Genomic DNA, 19,502 nt, shown 5'->3' on the forward strand with positions numbered 1-19,502 from the left:
TGACACATTTCTGAAAAGGTTCTACATTATTCTTGACAACTTGAAAAACTCTCTGTGGACTTGCCCGAGCATTTGTTGTCCAGCAACACCAATTGGTCAATAACCGGCTTGCTTTTTTCTTTTCCTTCTGCTGTGAATGCAATGTCATTCTATCAGGAGCCCAACTCCTTCCTTCCTCACATGAAATTTTACTGTATTAAACCAACTTGGAGAGGGGAGGGAGGTGGATGGGGTGGCTGGGTGATGGACACCCGGGAGGGTCTATCCTACGGCGAGTGCTGTGAATTGTGTAAGACTGATGAATCAAAGACCTGTACCCCTGGAACAAATAATACACCATATGTTAATTAAAAAAAAAAAACACACACAACTTGGAGAAGAGAACTGAGTAAGTGAATAATGAGTATACATGGGAACATGGGGACCTACCCCAGATGGCAAGTATATAAAAAATGGGAGCTGGAACAGATAATCCTGATACTTTCTTGGATAAAGATTGATATTCCTGAATTTCCAACCCTAATTCATTTTACGCCTCTTTACATGTGAGGCATGACACCGGTCTCTGTGTTAGGTGGTTTGAAAAGTAGTGGAGACGGAAAGAGAAGTAGAAGCGGATTCGAAAGTAGTAGAAGGAAAGGTAATGAGACAGCTGCTAACGTTTTTGCAAAAAGGCAGGAAGACTGTCCTTCCTGTTTAGAGATAGGATCTTGTAGATTTTTCCCTCTCCATTTCATTTTTCTTATCTACTGAATAAATGAGAATCCAGATGATTTGTATGTCAAGCATTTTCTAGAAATAAGAAGTTTACAGTCTTTGGCTTTGTTCTAGCAGTGAAATCCATCTGCCTCATCTGCCTGGCACAAATCAACAGAAACCCACTTTCCTGTCTTCATTCACAGGAAGCCCCTCAAAAGCCTGTGGTGACTGGCAATGTTGATCATTGGAATTAAAATTGATAACTTCTGATCTCCAATGTGGAAATGTGCATGCTTCTCAGATAGTATACTGTTGTCTCTAAAAATAACTACAAATTGAATTCTGAGTTTAATTGGAATATACAAATCATGCAGTGCCATTTCTGTATCATGGTACCCTGACCTAGTTTTACAAAATCTGACTGCACCCTCCCGGGCTGATATTTTGCTATTCACTGCTAAGGAGACAATTTGTAATAAATGTTTGCTGGTCTTTGTGTTTTATGTTGGTCAGAAGTCCCTAGAACTCTGAGACAGAGACGTGGATTCAGATGTAGGTGATTGAGGAAGATTTCTTAGGAGGAAAAGATTAGGACAGTGGGGAAAAAAAGTAAGCAAAACCATGGTCTTAGCTGGAATCAGGTCTCAGTCTGATCCCACAGGGAGTTTAAGAGCATGAGTTGCATCTCTGCTTCTTGTCTTAGTACCCCTGAGTCTATAAGTTGTTGGTTATAGGATGTCCTTCTCCCCCTAGGAGAAAGGTCTATAACCTGCAGTAGAAGGCAGCTCTCACTGACTAAGGGCAATTCTATGCAGCTGTGAGCCATAAGCAACCAATGGTTAGAGAAGCTGGGATATATGGGTACCCTGACCCATGAGTCTACCAGACTGGTAGTGGCGATCTAAAAGCATCCACATTCCCTTTTCTTTTCTTTCTTTCTTTTTTTTTCCATCCAGGAAAACTCCCTGCTTGCCTTCTGTTGTAATATACTCTCACAATTCCCTTATTATTTTCCTTTAGTGCTCAAGCTTTTCTGTGTTCTACTCCTGAAAGATATGAATGATTGCATCAGTCCTTGTATAATTGACGCAACCCATGAATGAATAATGACTTATGAGGAGAGAATACACCTCTGAATTTTGTGATCAAAGCACAATAATTTAAAGATAGTGCTCTGGGATTCTTTCCGTGTTGTATACTTGACAATCAAGATTTCCATATCTATATCTATCTATCTATCTATACATACATACATGTACATATGTTGGCCTACATATTTTGACTTTTTTTCAAGAAAATCTAGAAATTTATTTATTTTTAAATGTTGATGGCTAACTGAAAAAAAACAAACCCAAAGAACTAACACTGTCAGAACCATACCCTACATTTATTAGCTGAACTTCACCTGGGAGCTTTTGATTTGTATCTACTGCTATGAAGTATATCCAGATGGACAATTACCATTTCTACCTGTTTTAGTGAACAACAACAAAAGGAAGAACTAGAGGATGAGACTCTTTGTCATCTTCTGCTGTTCAAAAGCAGCTCAACCAAGAGCATCTTTTTTTCCCCCTATACAGCTCTGCTTTGAGTCATTTCCCATTCCAGTGAGAGCTTCTTCTTCTACCTTCTTTACTCCTGTCTTTTTTTAATGTTACTATTCTTAAGGCCTCAATTCCTTAACCCTCTTTAATTTCTTACTCAACACCTGGAGCTCCTAACCACTCTTTTGGAAAGCTGGAGGAGGTCCATGGCTGTGCTTCAAAGGGGGGGTCAGTGAACACTTGAAAATTCCTCAGCAAAATTGTATGTATGTGTTGATGTGTGTTTCTATGTGGAGGAGTTTGTAATTTTTCTCAGCTTCTAAAAGTGGTGCCCCCTTGTCCTGGCTTATTTCATTCAGTCCTGAAGCCTCATCCATGCTGGCAAGTACCCTGGTGTCTCACAGCTCGGCCACAACACATTCTCTTCCCTTCCTTTAAGAACGCTTTCGTGGATCCCCACTGCTTTCCAAATAAAAGGCAGACTTTTTTGATTAGCAGACAGGATCTGTTTTCAGCACTTCCAGCTCACACCCTATGTTCCATCAGATATAACGCTTCAGTCTCGGTTCTCCTCATGCTTCCATGTTTGGGCGCATGTCACCAGCACTTCTCCCCACCTCTCACCCATGTGCACATGGACGGCTCATGTTTATCTTGGGGTTGGGTTCTCCCAGAAGCTAACCCTAAGACAAGGACTTGAGTGTGTTTTGGGGGGAGTTGATACCAGGAACCAGCAATAGGGGAGAGCATGGGAAGAATCGAATAAAAGATACGTTATCAAGCCAGTTACTGCTATGGGCAGTTAGAGACTCTAGTTCACTGAGGAGCTCTGACAGTGTAAAAAAAATTCATGGCGGATCTGGGGGGACTCAGTTTAGCATCTGACTCTTGATTTCAGCTCAGGTCATGATCTCAGGGTCATGAGATGGAGCCCCCCCGTCTCCACACTCAGCCGGGAGTCCGCTTGAGATTCTCCCTCCCTCTCCCTCTGCCCCTCACCTATGGCCCTCTCTATCTCTTGCTCTCTCTGAAATAAATAAACAAATCTTAGAAAAACAAACAAACCTTCAGTTATCTCATCTGTAAAGCCAAGCAGTCGGGGTGTTTATTCACCAACTTCTGGAAATCTCTGGTTGAAGGCTGTTCTTGGGGGCGACTTCTGGCGGCAACAGGATATGTTTCAAGGGAAAAGCCCTCAGGTGGTGAGTCTTTGGTATTCCAGGGAAACTGCCTGTAGCACAGAAGTGAGTTCTGAGGGGAGGTAGGCAAGGTAACGCCAATTTCACTTAAACAATCCCAAATATATGGATTTGTGGTAAACATACCCAGTCAAAGGAAACACACCCAGAGGAAGATCTCCACAGGTTTTTCTCCTGCATTTGAGGTAGATAACTATCCATTGTGCTCTCTTAGTAGCTATAATAACTTCAATCAACATATTAGCTACACCACTGAGGAAAAATTTATTAAGTAAATGCCGAGGGCTGGTCATTGCCTTGGGCAACAAGGGTGTAGCAGTGAAAACAGCAGGCAACCACCCATCAGTCACAGGTGCATGAGCATCATACAACTATAGAAACTTAACCATTTGCCTGCCTCCAAGTCTAAACAATATCTTTCATGTCTTAAGTCTCAGGCCTTACTCATGATCCGTCACAGAGTGAACATTTAATAAATGTTGACCAATGATTAGTGAATAAATGATTATATTCCTTGGGCTTTTTTGGAGCCCTTTACTCGAAATTTGTGAGCACAAAGAACAGTGCCAAGTTGAATTAGGCATTTAAACTCTGCTGATAAGCACAGATCTGGGAAATCACTGAAATCACTGCCTACTTTGGAATGTGTCACCTTCACTGGGGCATTTAAGCAAAGTAGTAATCCCTGATTAGCTGTCACCCAGAAAGAACACTCTGTATGATTCCATGCATTTTTTTTTTTCCCCAGTAGACTCAAAGCAAGCCAGCTTTGCAGCAGGCAATTGATCAGCAATAATTAAAACTAGGCCTAAAAGACAGACTTTTCATCTTTGAAGTAATTCCCAACGTGAACCTTTAAAAATATCTGTCCTAGTAAGCCCAAACCCGAGCAGGATGGATCGTCTCCTGACCTTTTCGGTAAAGACAAGTGCAGCATTATGGATGGAGCCTTTTTTGATCACTTTATCTTGGCAGACCTGAATCTTTCTGGAGAAGAAATGCAGCTTAATATGAAGACTATTTTCAGATCCGAGAATGGAAGTTTCTACGTATTTGTCTGGAAGCATCACATATTCAAAGACATTACAGAAGAAGGGCATTCGAAGTATTCTAGAGATGTAACTGCAGTATTTATTTCCACTTACTACTGATTTTTCAGGAAATGCATTGATATGCAAATGAACCTCGTTCCCTAACCGGTGTGGTGATCCTGTGAGCCACCTTCTGGTCACCACTGACAACTACACCAAAATTAAGTCACTTTTTTTTTTTTTTTTTAATTTCAACGTGGACTGCTGTCGAGTAAGTGATTATTAAACTTTGGTGAGTCTCAGAATCACCTGAGAACACACACAACTAAGTTTCCCGAAGAGGGCAGAGGGCCTTGGGCTTTGTATTTTTACTAAGCTTTCACATTCATTAAATTTGAGAATCACTGCTTTACATTATACACACAAGTTTTTCTCAAATATTTTGGGCAGTTATTTTATACAAAACACCTCTGGAAAAAAGCCTTTAAGTTTACATCACTCAAAAAAACTTAATCAAAAACACAATAATAAAAGAAAGTCAAAAGATTATATTGCAAAATCGAATGGAAGCAAATTAAGTATTAGACTACCTAAGACTATTTCATTTGTTTTGATGCAAAAGAAGCTATACTTGAATTATGTGCTAGATGCAAGTTATTCACAGAATAGTGGTATTAAATACTGATCTAGAATATCATAACCTTCTTTTATTAATTTTCCTTTGGTTTCCTACTTAAGTTCTAACCTTAAAGCAAGACTACCCACACTCCATCTTCCAATTTTTTCTTCCAGCCTATATTTACTTTTCAGAGGATTTCAATAATTTTTATTTAAAAGATATTTATTAATTTTCATAACAATGTGACTCATTTAAATTTACATGAGTTCAATCATGATTGAACAAATTTACATAGTTCAATTATATTGTAGGAGACTGAAGCTCCAAAGATGATTTCCACCTATAGTAAACTTTAAAAACATTATATACATACCTCAGAATTAAAGAACTTGTCTCAAATATGGATAATTTCAGGTTGGCATCCAGTGAAGAAAAAATTCTGCAAAAATAGTGAATGTTACCGCTCAAGCCTACTAGTATGTTTAAAATGATAACAACTGGCCCATGCTGGTGAGGATATAGAGCTACTGGAACATTCATAACAGCCGTTTGGAGTGTTAAATGATACAATTATCTTTTATAAAAAGTCTTTTATAATATTAAACGCTTATGGGGTGCCTGGGTGGCTCAGTGGATCAAGCGTCTTGATTTTGACTCAGGTCATGGTCTCAGGGTTCTGGGATGGATCCCTGCTTCTGGCTCTGTGCTCAATGGGGATTCTTTTTATATTGTGGTATTAATTTCAATTTTTAAAAGTAGGCTCCATACTCAGCACAGGTCTCAAACTCATGATCCTGAGATCAAGAGTCACACACTCTACCAACTGAGCCAGGCAGGCACCCCCTAATTTCAATCTTAAGCAGTGATAGCTTTCTTATCATGAGTTCCATATGCATATTTCTATTATCTGTAATTCTTCCTCCATTTCTTGAATTGTCTGCCTGTAGGTTTTCATCTCCTCTGCAACTGACGGCTTTTTCTTTCTTTCTCCGTTTATTCTCTTTGTAAATCAGCTTTTTAAAAAGATAAAGACAGAACACAAGTAGACAGAGGGAGAGGGAGAAACAGGTTCTCTGCCAAACAGCGAGCCCAATGTGGGGCTTGGTCCCAGGACCCTGGGATCAACTCAGGGTCGTGAGTTGAAGGCAGATGCTCAACCAACTGAGCCACCCAGGCATCCTAGTAAATCAACTTCTTTACAGAGTGTCCTCTTTAGGTGTTTTTTAGGATCATGACACTGTGTTGCAGGGTTTTGCATTCATTGTCCAGTAGAACTTTGTTCAAGTCAGTGAACAAATCTCATGTTCTTTATTTGTTCTTCCAGCCCATGCCTGGTTGATACCTCATCACTCAGTTTGGATAGGAAATGGCCTCAGTCTTTTCCAGCTATTGTTAACAAAGATTATATCCAGGAGATATATATCATCTGTCATCTCTGATTTATTTTATCTCCTCACTCTGGTGATCTACCCATTATTTCAGCTGCCCGGTGCAATTATTCAAAACTTCAAATTCTTTTTCTTTTCTTTGTTTTCTCAAGGTCTTCCTGAATTTTGTAGCAAACTAATTTGATTGGTTTGCTCAGCTAAGTTTCATTCAGATTTTCTGCTTTCTGGAGTAACTACTCCATGCTCTCCTTAGGTCTAGATATTTTTCTTTCTCTTGAATCTGCCAGGAGTCAGACTTGCTCTTCTCTTTGCTGAATTTTGCTTCATTAAGGCATCCCCCACCCCTTGAAAGTTTTGGAAAATCCCTTGAAAATATTTGTCGTATATTTCCAATGTCTCGTTCTGTTTGATCTTGTTTTCTTTATATGTTTGCTTTTATGTATTATACCTACTAAGTTTCCCAAAACAAGTACACTTTCTAGCAACACTTCACTTACTATTTAAGACATTTAAAAAAGACTCTGGTAAGAATCTTAATGTGCTTCCTTCCTCAGAGAAATGTTTATTTCAAATCCTGATTTTTACCTCCTCCCCCCAAAAAAGCATTTGCTGCTTTAATTTTCTGTTCATATTTGACAATTTGTTTAATCTTAAGGTGTTTTTAAAATCCCATAAATCGGTTTTGCCATCATTTGTTATCCTCAGCTCTTCATGGAAAGGAATACTCTCCTGAAGAAAATGGTCAATGAACAATTTCTCAGTAAGTACTATTAATTATTCACACATGCAGTCCTTCACTAAAATCAGACCTGGCTCAGGGTCTCCAGGGGATGTAGAACTTGTAGCATCTCAGAATCTATTGTTTCAGGGCAAAAAAAACCAAAACAAAACAAAACAAAAAAAAAAACTGAAAAAAAAACCCATTCTCCATCCCTGAAATAGGCCACGGTTCTGGATTTGCTTCTGTATTTTTTGTCTCTTAGTTCCATAGATTCACAAAGCTTCTTTTAATAGTTCTGAATAAACTCTCAAGGACTTCTCAGCTCAGTTTCTAGTAGCTGGTAATCTACAGCTAGTGGGTCAAATCTGGCCCACCACCCTTTTAATTTTTTTTTTAATAAATAAACTTTTATTGAAATACACTTATGCACATTTGTTTATTTATTATCTATGACTGCTTTCGTGCAATAAGAACAGAGTTGAGTAGTTGTAACAGAGACCATGTGGCCTGCAAAGCCAAAAATATTCCCAATCTGTCTCTGTACAGAGGCATTTTGCAGACTCCTACTCTAGAGTTTTATGCATAGCGAGTGCAACTCTATGCTCCAATGAAGAGGGTTGGTGCCTGGCCATGCTAGGTCATTCTCTGATTGGCTCCTTGGGCTTGGTCTCATGGACCTGATCTTGGGTTTTTAACAGGTTCACGTCTTTCCTTCCTAATTTCAATTGTGGGCTTTTTCAGTAGGGTGTCTATTGAGGAATGGTCCATTCTGCCCTCATTCTCACCTAAATCCTATTTTTCTCCCTCTAAAGTATCAAAGCTTCATTTGTTCTATGAGGATGGTCTTTACCTATTGATAATACTAGCATGAAATCTCATGATCTCTCTTCCTCTCCCTTCTTCTCTCTCGTACTGCATCATTAGTTGGATTAAATCATTTTGAAGTTGCCTACCACCAAAGCTCCCCCCGCTCATAGCACACATGCTGTTCCCTGTTTTTAAGTTTTTAAACTATAATCAGGTAGGTGAAACCCTGTAAGACTTTACCCTCACATGTTACATGCTGAATTTCTCAGTGGGACATTGTTTCAGCCCAGAAACGCCCAATCCCATTCTGCCTTAGTAACTGTCTTGGCAATTAGAACAACAACACTGAGGAGAAGCTAATTTAGAAATCCTGGGAGGAAGTATGGAGATGTGAAAGATATGGGGAGAGGTTGGGAGAACTAGGCAAAGCTAGTGGGTCAGGAATCCAGGGGCAGAAGTGAATCCTTTCTGGCCTTAGCAAAGGGATTTTTACAAAGTCTTCAGGCCTGACAAGTCTGTCCCCTCCACGTACATGAGAGTGGAAGTCCCCTGGGTTTCCCAAAACAGCTTCCTTATTGAAAGGATAATGAGATCAATCCTAAGGGATTGCAGCCAGTGGTGTCCAGGTTTGAGTCCCTTCCTTTTGAACTTTTGAACTGCTTTTAGGACTAGAATCAGGGGTCATTCTTCTGTCATATGTTTTGAGATAACTGGAAAGCTCAATAAAACTTTATAAAATTATACGTTTATAAATGGTAACTAAGATTGCAAGAATTTATTCTACTGAGTAAATTTTAAAGCTAGCATGTAATGATTATTACATATTTCTGGAAGTACTCTATCAAATTTGGACAGATTCCTCTACTTCTAGTTGGCTAATTGTGTGTGTGTGTGTGTGTGTGTGTGAGAGAGAGAGAGAGAGAGAGAGAGAGAAAGGGAGAGAAGAGTGAGAGAAAGAGACATGGGTGGGGGGCATGGGCATTATATTTTATCAAAATGTACTATCTATTGAGGAGGTGATTTTTCCCCTTTAACCTAAAAATTAAGATATTTACTAAGAATGGTAATATTGTATCCTTGTGTTAATGGGTGCAAATAAGTGAATAAATATATATTGATGAAAGCTAACATTGTAATTTTAATATCTGGAAAGTAGAATAGAATGAGACAATTCTATTTTACACTAAAATCATAATAATTACAAACGTGTATATGAACTATCAGTCTTATGACAATATTAGAAATATTGACAAGACCTCACACATAACAAGATACTTAACTAAATTCTCATAGTTTGGGATGCATTAAAAGGCCAAATTAAATAATGAAATGTAACCATTGAATACCAAATAGTATTGACTAAATTGATAAATAATTATTTCCAATGTTCTATGAAAATTTGAGGGTGAGGGGTATCCAATCAGGAGTGGAATGAGTACACATACAACACATACATTTTATATATGTTTATCATGTATCTAGCCATTTTATTGAGCTTTCTGAATAAGGCCATTAGTGTTTTTAGTGGAGTTTCTTATTTGTTGCAGGCATGAAGTCATATTGTTTGAAAACTGTTGTATGAATTTTTAATATTTCTGATTTTGAATATTTGTTCCTTTTTGATCATTGTTAAGGAACGAACAGTACAAAGCTTCAGAGAATATGTGAGTATGCTGTTCAAAGGGAACAGTCCAGTGTCCTGGAAAAGGGAGGACACCTCTGAGGGAAGAGGAAGGAGGGACAGTGATGGGAGAGAATAGTACGCTGGGCAGCATGTAGGAGGGGGCAATGCACAATAGCTTGCCTGTAGGGACTGTGTGTTTGGAAATCTGGATGGCCCATTTGTTAATATCTGAGGAGCCCTGAGAACAGAAACTGTCTCTTGTGATTATTTTCTACTTAAAATAACTGTTGCATTAGGTGAACACCAAAAAGAAGGAGAATTCAACCCACGTAATGGTTAATTTTCCACATTCTGCATCCTTTGATGCACATTTTGCTCTGAGGATATAGATAAAGATAGCCTGAGAAGGCACTGATGCAAAAGCTAAAGTGAAAAAGTTCCAGAAACATCAAAACAGAATCTATACTAAGCCTATAGTTTAGCACATTATAGCAGTCCCCACTTACCTGGGGGTGAGGGGATGCAATCTAAGACCCCTGGTGGATATCTGAAAACACAGATAGTACTGAACTCTGTGTTTCCTTCTACACATACATATATACCCATGGTAAAATTTCATTTATAAATTTGGCCAACTAGGAGATTAACAGCAATTACTGATAAAATAGAACAATTATTACAATATACTATAACAAAAGTTATATGAATGTGACCTCTCTCAAAATATCTTATTGTACTGTACTCACCCTTCTTCTTGTGATGATATTCAATGATAAAATGCTTACATGATGAGCTGAAGTAAGGTGAATGATGCTGACATTGTGACATTGTGACCACTGACCAGAGGATCATCTACTTATGGCCCATGGTTGACCATGGGTGACTAAAACCATGAACAATGAAACTGTGGATAAGGGGAACTATGGTATAGAAATGGTTCATATTCTGTCTCTTCCTAAATCTACTTCCTTTCTAAGGCAATTTTGCCACTCTTCCCACTAAGATATTTCCCCACCTAATGACCCTGGGCTGGCCTTGGGATTGATTTTGGCCAACAGAATGAGGCAAAGGTACTGTTGTACCAGTTCTGAGCATGGGCCTCAAGAGGCTTTGCTTTATTCTGTTCTTACTCTTAGATCCTGGCTACCGCCAGGAGAGCAAGCTTGAGCTAGCTTGCCAAAGATGAGAGACCATAAGAAAGAGAGCTGAATTTTCTATGTCAAAGTCATTCTAGATCAATCAGCCTCACACTGACCAAACAGTGAATCAGTTCAGGTCATCAGGAGAGACCCAACCCAGACCATCAGAACCAACTAGCTAATCTGTATATGCATTAGAAATAATAAAGGGCTGTTGTTTTAAGCTACCAAATTTTGGATAATTGTTACTTAGCCACAGTTAACTAATGTAATAGCTTCTTATAAAAATCCATCAGTTGTTGAGTTGATATGCTGGGCTAACCCATATTTATTACAAACGTATATACTCGGGTTTTCACATCTCTTCTCCCTTTCTTTTTCTCTTCCTCCAATCAAATGATAGTTCCCTCATTAACTCTTTAGATATCAAAGCCCTCAGTCTGATGTCCCCAATCTCTTACTTCAATGTTTGGCCTTCATTCATACTAAAGTGTTAATGATTAACTGAAGATTAAAGTAATTTTCTTCTTAAGGGACTTCCGTACTTTAACTGAGATCATAGATGCTTGATTTTTAAATGGCTGTATTTGTCTGCTAGGGCAGCTGTACTAAAGTATCACAGACTGGGTGGCTTAAGCAACAGAAATTTACTTTCTCATAGTTCTGAAAGCCATAATTCCAAGACCATGGTGTCAACAGAATTGGTTTCTTCTGAGGCCTCTGTCCTTGGGTTGTAGATGGCCATCTTCTCCCTGTCTTCACATGGTCTTTGCTCTCTGTACATGTCTATGCACTAATCTTCTCTTCTTATGATACCACCATGTTGAATTAGAGCCCAGCTTTATGGCCTCATTTTCACTTAATTACCTTTTTAAAGATCTTAAAGTGAACAGTGACTTCAATGAACATCATACAGCAAAGGGTGAATGCAGCCAAAATTTCCAGAGTGGAGGAACTTGCCGGACTGAATGCCAATAAATACCAAAACAAATGAAACTACTGGTTTAAATTGAACACTGACTATTGCTCAGCACTATGCTAAGCTTATTACTATGATGTTTCTTTGGTTTCTCACAGCAACCTTATTAGGTAATTCCTATTATTTTTACCACAATAGTTTTGTCCAGGTTGTACCAGGGTATAAGTAGCAAGCCTGGGGGGCTTACACTACTCTGTTTGAAACTCATATTCTTTCATTTAGCAAATACAAGTAAGAATTGGGTTTGGAAACAGAGTTAAGTAATTAGCAGGTACTTCTGGATCATATCCAGGGGCCAAATCTGAAGATTGATGAACTAAAAGAGTAAATGAAATCAGATGCGAAGCAACATCAGAATATAATTTTCTAAAACTTCAATAGCACTACTTTTTCACAAGTATATAGGGAATATATATCAATTAAGAGGAGAAATTCATTAATGGCAGTATTCGAAGGATGGTAAAGCTGGTTCAAAGGAGAGTTCAAAATGCTGAAGGACATATTGTCAGTAAAAGCAGAAATGTTGAAACGATATTGTTAATTAAACACAAAACTGGTTAATGTGCTACAGGGCAATAAAATTGTTTTACAGGACAGGACAGAAATCATTTGCCATTTATCATTCTTTTAGAAATTAACATTTAACTTTGGAAAGTCTGGGCCCTAATCATTGGTAAATAGTAAATCAAACAAGGCTACACTGTGCTAGAGTTGCTATGTCCAAGATGGTGGCCAAGTCACATGAGGCTATTTAAATGTGAAATGAAATTACTTAACCTTACATAAAGCTAAAGATCAGGTTCCTTAGTTGCACATATTTCAAATGTTCGATAGACACACGTGGCCAGTGGCTACAATATTGAATGACTCAGATACAGAACACTTGTATTATCACAGAATGTTCATTTGGATGCAGTTCTCTAGAATATCAGGTGACCCTCAGGCAGCCTTGTTAAAGAATACCATGATATAAAAAGGGCAAGGTTTTGCATAATTTTCTTTGATAATAGAAGCCGTGAATTTCAAGAATTTGGACTTTCACTAGAAAAGCATTGAAAACTGAGATGAGAGGTTAGCTGTGCTGGCTGCTGCTCTGATGAAGGTTTATTCTGAGATATTTATCTGGACTTTTACCATGGCCCAGACCAGTTTTAAAAACATCCCTGAGATGGCCCTAGTGCTGCCCACACATGAATCTGTTTCTCTAGAAGTGACATCTCAACACAAAGTCTTGCTGCCATATCCCAAAACTAATTGTAAAAATTACAGATCCCCTCTCAAATTTTAAGTTGAGTCCAATGAGATGACACTACTAGTACATCATATTTTAAGTCAACAAAAGGAACTAAATATCAATGGCATTGATATTTGGCAACATCAGTTAAAAAGAAGAAATTCTCCGGCGGTAGAAAATTCACATTATTTCTCTTACTACTTGAAATCAAATTTTTATTATGGTCTCCTGGCATGATTTTATCAAAAGGTAGTTTGTTTATATTTGAAAATTTTTATTGATTTTTCTATATTCTTTTTTTTTCCCATTTATTTTTTTTTATTTATTTTTTTAATTAATTTTTTATTTTTTATAAACATATATTTTTATCCCCAGGGGTACAGGTCTGTGAATCACCAGGTTTACACACTTCACAGCACTCACCAAAGCACATACCCTCCCCAATGTCCATAATCCCACCCCCTTCTCCCAAACCCCCTCCCCCCAGCAACCCTCAGTTTGTTTTGTGAGATTAAGAGTCACTTATGGTTTGTCTCCCTCCCAATCCCATCTTGTTTCATTTATTCTATATTCTTTGAAACACATCAATATCCAATGGAAAAAAGATAGTCTCTTCAACAAATGGTGTTGGGAAAATTGGACAGCCACATGCAGAAGAATGAAACTGGACCGTTTCTTTAGAACGCACACAAAAATAACTCCAAACGGATGAAAGACTCCAATGTGAGAAAGGCATCCATCAAAATCCTTGAGGAGAACAGAGACAGCAACCTCTTCGACCTCAGTTGCAGCAACTTCTTCCTAGAAACATAGCCAAAGGCAAGGGAAGCAAGGGCAAAAATGAACTATTGGGACTTCATCAAAATCAAAAGCTTTTGCACAGCAAAGAAAACAGTCAACAAAACCAAAAGACAACTGACAGAATAGAAAAAGATATTTGCAAATGTTATAGCAGATAAAGGACTACTATCCAAAATATAAAGAACTTAGCAACCTCAACACCCAAAGAACAAATAATCCAATCAAGAAATGGGCAGAAGACATGAACAGATATTTCTCCAAAGAAGACATCCAAATGGCCAACAGACACATGAAAAAGTGCTCAACATTACTCAGCATCAGGGAAATACATATCAAAACCACGGTGAGATACCACCTAACAACCAGTCAGAATGGCTAAAATTAACAAGTCAGGAAATGAGAGATGCTGGTGAGGATGCGGAGAAAGGGGAACCCTCCTACACTGTTGGTGGGAAAGCAAGCTGGTGCAGCTACTCTGGAAAATAGTATGGTGGTTCCTCAGAAAGTTGAAAAAAGAGCTACCCTATGACCCAGCAATTGCACTGCTGGGTATTTACTCTAAAGATACAAATGTAGTGATCCAAAAGGGCACATGCACCCGAATGTTTATAGCACCAAAGTCCACAATAGCTAAACTATGGAAAGAACCTAGATGTCCATCAACAGATGGACAAGATATATATATATATATATATCTTGTCCATAACGGATGGACAGATATATATATCTATATGATCAACTTATTTCACTTAGCATAATACCCTCTAGTTCCATCCACGTCATTGCAAATGGCAAGATTTCGTTTTTGATGGCTGCAATATATATACTGATGTGAGATATATATATATATATATATATATATATATATCACATATTCTTTATATATATATATATCTCACATGTCCATATATATATATCACATCTTCTTTATATATATATATATAAAATATCTATCTATCTATCTATATATATATTGCAGCCATCAAAAACAAAATCTTGCCATTTGCAATGACGTGGATGGAACTAGAGGGTATTATGCTAAGTGAAATAAGTTAATCTGAGAAAGACAATTATCATATGATCTCTCTGATATGAGGAATTTGAGAGGGAGGGCGGGAGGTCATTGGGGGAAGGGAGAGAAAAAATGAAGCAAGATGGGACACAGAGGGAGACACAGAGGGAGACAAACCATAAGAGACTCTTAATCTCATGAAACAAACTGAGGATTGCTGGGGAGTGGGGTGTGGGGAGAGGGTGGCTGGGTTATGGACATTGGGAGGGTATGTGCTATGGTGAGTACTGTGAAATCTGTAAGCCTGATGATTCACAGACCTGTACCCCTGAAACAAATAATACATTATATGTTAATAATAAGTAAGTAAATAAATAAAAGCTTAGAATCAAGTACATACTGGTTATGAAAATATGCTGGGGTTTTCTTTAGCTCAATCTTTAAAGCATATTTTACTGTGGAAGATTATTTCTGTCAATATTAAGAGCTACCCAACATTTCAGTTTCCAAATATAATGGGTAAATGCAATAAAAAATGGGTCAAATAACATTGCAATTACTGGTAATTCACAATTAATAAAAACATTATAAATTATAAATTATAAACTTTGATAAGTAAAATAAACAAAAACAATTTTTTTGCAAGTGCATCTCTTTAATGAGGTAAATGTGACTTATTCTCAATTTGCTTATTTCTGGATATTTATGAAGAATGCAAATATTTTTTTATTGCTCCAAGGACATGCATCTGATCATGGATTCTACTTCTTTACTTCTTTTTTGTGAATATAAATACTATGAAACTTGTTCTCATAAACTCCTTCCAAATGTTTAGAGTTTTGTTATGGTAATAATGTTCAGTTACTTAAACTTTGTAAATATAGGCAAAATCACAATGCGATCTATCATAAAAAAATCTTTTAATGATCAACTATCAGCTGTGAATTTGACAAACCCCTCCTTCAATTTTGCTGAAAGTTCATGATTAAAATCCTCTTGCAAAAGGATTTCTAATCATTACAGTTGTTCAGTATCTCAATTTCTGGGAGGAATAACAAAAAGGCTTACCGAGAATAATAAAAAACTATTAACAAGGCTTATTAATTTTTCAACTAGAGATATATTCTGAAAAATCTTGGGAAATCAAAATATTGCCTATTTCTAGATACCTTTTTGAATAAAATATTTTTATAAAATGTCTTAAGGTATTATATTCTTTAAATACGTTTTCCTTTTTATCAAAATCTCAGAGCTACAGATCAAATCATGGGCAAGTCCCCTGAGTTATCTCATTGACAAAACCAAGACTCACATTTAAATTCATCAGCCAAACCCATCTTACTGTCAGAAAAAAAAGTGAGACATTATTTTTCCATACAAAAAGATGTGTTATGATGCATATCGAAAAAGCCATCTTACAAGATGCATCTGGTAAGGCATATTATTGAAAACATGATATAAACTTACTAATTTTATGGTAAATTATAAAGACAAGATAATAAATCAGTAGCCTGCTTTTCATTTCTTAATTTGTAATGATTGAACATAGCTAAGCTATAAATTATTTGTGAAATGTGATAGCATGATATTTCTTTGAAACTCATGTTTGTCTGTGTGGATGCACGTGTGCACACGTGTGTGTGTTATATTCTGGTGTTCTGTTTTTGAGAATAATGAGACAAAACTCAGGTATTACAAATTAGAAAGAAGTTATAAGATCTCATTAGGTATCATGATCAAACTATCTCTGTGTATTTAATTTAAAAGAATAGCTAGACTGCTGAAAACAAATTGACCTGACAATGAGCACATAATTTAATTTTTTTAATTGCAAGAAAAACAATGTGACATTTATAAGATGAAACCAGATAAGGTTACTGTAATCAAGATAAATAGCTAATGATATTATTTGATAAAGTAAGTTTTAATTCTCTTATTTAACAACAACAAATAACATTTCATCTCTGATTTGTACCCAGAACAAGGTGATATTCCCAGAAAGCAGTCTAGTTAATGTTTAAATGAATTAGAATCACTGAAATGTCATCTTTCCTTCATTCAAAGGTTCTTTTCTTCTCTTTTCTAGGGATGAGGATAGAGAATAGTCATGATTTACATTTAAACACATGAAAGAAGTTGGCATTTTAGATTTTCTTATTTTTTATGATCTTTTTGCTTTGTTCTCATGCAATTTGCCTCAAGAGGAATTTCTTCTCTGACAATATTCAGGGATTTAAGAGGTTAGGTCATATGCCCTCACCTCCCTACTCTGTAATATATCTGAATTTTAAAAATGTTTAGAAACAATTGGTAATGAAACACCTGTGACATAACAAAAACTATGTATTTGTCCATTGAAGGGCATCTTGGTTCTTTCCACAGTTTGGCCACCGTGGTCATTGCTGCTATAAACATTGGGGTACAGATGGCTCTTCTTTTCACTACATCTGTATCTTTGGGGAAAATACCAGTAGTCCAATTGCAGGGTCATAGGGAAGTTCTATTTTTAATTTCTTGAGGAATCTGGATAAGGAAGATGTGGTCCATATACACTATGGAGTATTATGCCTCCATCAGAAAGGACGAATACCCAACCTTTGTAGCAACATGGACGGGACTGGAAGAGATTATGCTGAGTGAAATAAGTCAAGCAGAGAGAGTCAATTATCATATGGTTTCACTTATTTGTGGAGCATAACAAATAGCATGGAGAACAAGGGGAGTTAAGAGAGGAGAAGGGAGTTGGGGGAAATTGGAAGGGGAGGTGAACCATGAGAGACGATGGATTCTGAAAAACAATCTGAGGGTTTTGAAGGGGTGAGGGATGGGAGGTCGGGGTACCAGGTGGTGGGTATTATAGAGGGCACGGATTGCATGGAGCACTGGGTGTGGTGCAAAAATAATGAATACTGTTATGCTGAAAATAAATAAATAAATAAAAACCCCTATGTATTTGATCTCTGACTCTGTTTCCTTAAAACACTTGGAATCTCCAAAGTCAAAAGTACCTAATAACATTACCAGTGGCTGGGGGCTCCAGGATAACCTCAGGATGGGGACTGGTTGCCAAAGGAATCAGCCATAAGATTAGAGGATTGGAACTTTCAGCCCCTAGGGACTGGAGGTGACTTAATCACCATTGACCAGTAATCTAATCAATCATGCCTATGTGATGAAGCCTCCATAAAAACCCTAAAGGAAGGGATTTGGAGACCTTCCACATTGGTAAACATGTGGAAGTGCTGAGAATGGAGCCCCTCCCCACGGATGCTCTACACTCCTTTCTCCATGCCTTCCCCTATGCATGCCTTCCATGAGGCTCTTCCTGAGTTGTATTCTTTTATAACAAATGGGTAATAGCAAGTGAAGTTTTGACTTTTGTAAGCTGTTCTAGCAAATAATCAAACATACGAAGGGTGCTGTAGGCAAGCTGAATTGATAGCCCATCAGAAGTATCGGAGGTCTAGACTTGTGACTGGTGTCTAACGGGGGGTGTAGGGGGGAGGACACTTCTGTGGGACTGAGCTCTTAACTTGGGGGATCTGATGCTTTCTCTAGGTAGACCGTATCAGAATTGAATTGAATCATGGAATACTCAGGTAGTACTGGAGAATTGGTTGGTGTGAGAAAAAAAAAACAAACCCGCATATTTGGTGTTGGAAGTGTGGTGGTGAGAGAGAAAGAGAGTTTTCTCTTTTATACCACATGTCCAATTCTAAGGGATGAAAAATCAGTATCTGGAAGGAAATATCTGGCTTTAATACATATGTCAAGAAACAAAAGAGGTTAAAAAAAAGCAAGCTAAACATGCAAATAAATAATATGAAAAATAGCAGAAGAGCAAATCCAATAAACCAAGACAAAGGAAATATTAAAATAATGGCAGAAACCTATGAAATTGTAAGCAATAGAAATAGTAGCAAATGGCAGAGTTTCATAAGAAAGATAGATTTCAGGTAAGACTGACTTGGGGGGGATTATTATTTGTTATTTGCAAATAAATCCATAACATAAAGGAGAAGGACTATACATGCAATGGAAATTTAAAATAAAGAATATTGTGAAGTACTCTATGTCTATTAATTTGAATACCTAGATGGAATGAATAAATTCTTAGGGGAATAACTGCAAATATAATCAATGTAGACAGAAACTAAATGAACCAGTAAGAATTAGAGAAATTGAACTGATTGTCAAAGACTTCTTCTAAACCATCCATGTCTAGCCAGGTTTATAAGCATTGTCTCCCAAATATTTAAAAAATGGTAACCACTTTTTTCAGAAACTACCCAAAGTGAAAAGTTTGCCTCCTTATAACTGACAAAATAAAACAGAGTTTTTAAAATGACTGCAACAACAAAACATCATTAAAAGAATGTAAAGAGGGGAATAAGGCAACCAGATTTACAAATGAAGATCACTTTCCTTGCTTAGTAGGGCATGGACTAGATGAAATTTAAGTTGTGGGAGAAGGAGGTCTTGTTAGGAGCATATCGCAACAGTCAAGGTGAGAGATGGTTAAGAACCAGAACTAAGACAATAACATGGTGGTGGAAGAGCTCTATTAAAGAGCTTTTAAAGAATTAAAATTGGCCAGTCTTAATAACTGATTAGCCTTGAGAAGAGATGGAGAGGGAGAGCTCTGCAGTGACTGCCAGATTTCTGGCCCAGGAGACAGAGAGAGTCACAGTTCCATTAACCAAGG

General features: G+C 37.4%; 1 long non-coding RNA gene across 1 annotated transcript in view; it reads right to left on the reverse strand.

The window, feature by feature from the left end:
• Positions 1-3,326: 3,326 nt before the first annotated feature.
• LOC116595250 overlaps positions 3,327-19,502 on the reverse strand; it is an 86,529-nt gene continuing 70,353 nt past the window's right edge. The window contains exon 4 of the long non-coding RNA XR_004287576.1: positions 3,327-3,474. This is a non-coding gene — a long non-coding RNA (uncharacterized LOC116595250). The remainder of the gene's footprint in view (positions 3,475-19,502) is intronic.

Source organism: Mustela erminea, chromosome 7 (genome assembly GCF_009829155.1).
Source record: "Mustela erminea isolate mMusErm1 chromosome 7, mMusErm1.Pri, whole genome shotgun sequence".
In the NCBI taxonomy this organism is placed as follows: domain Eukaryota; kingdom Metazoa; phylum Chordata; class Mammalia; order Carnivora; family Mustelidae; genus Mustela; species Mustela erminea.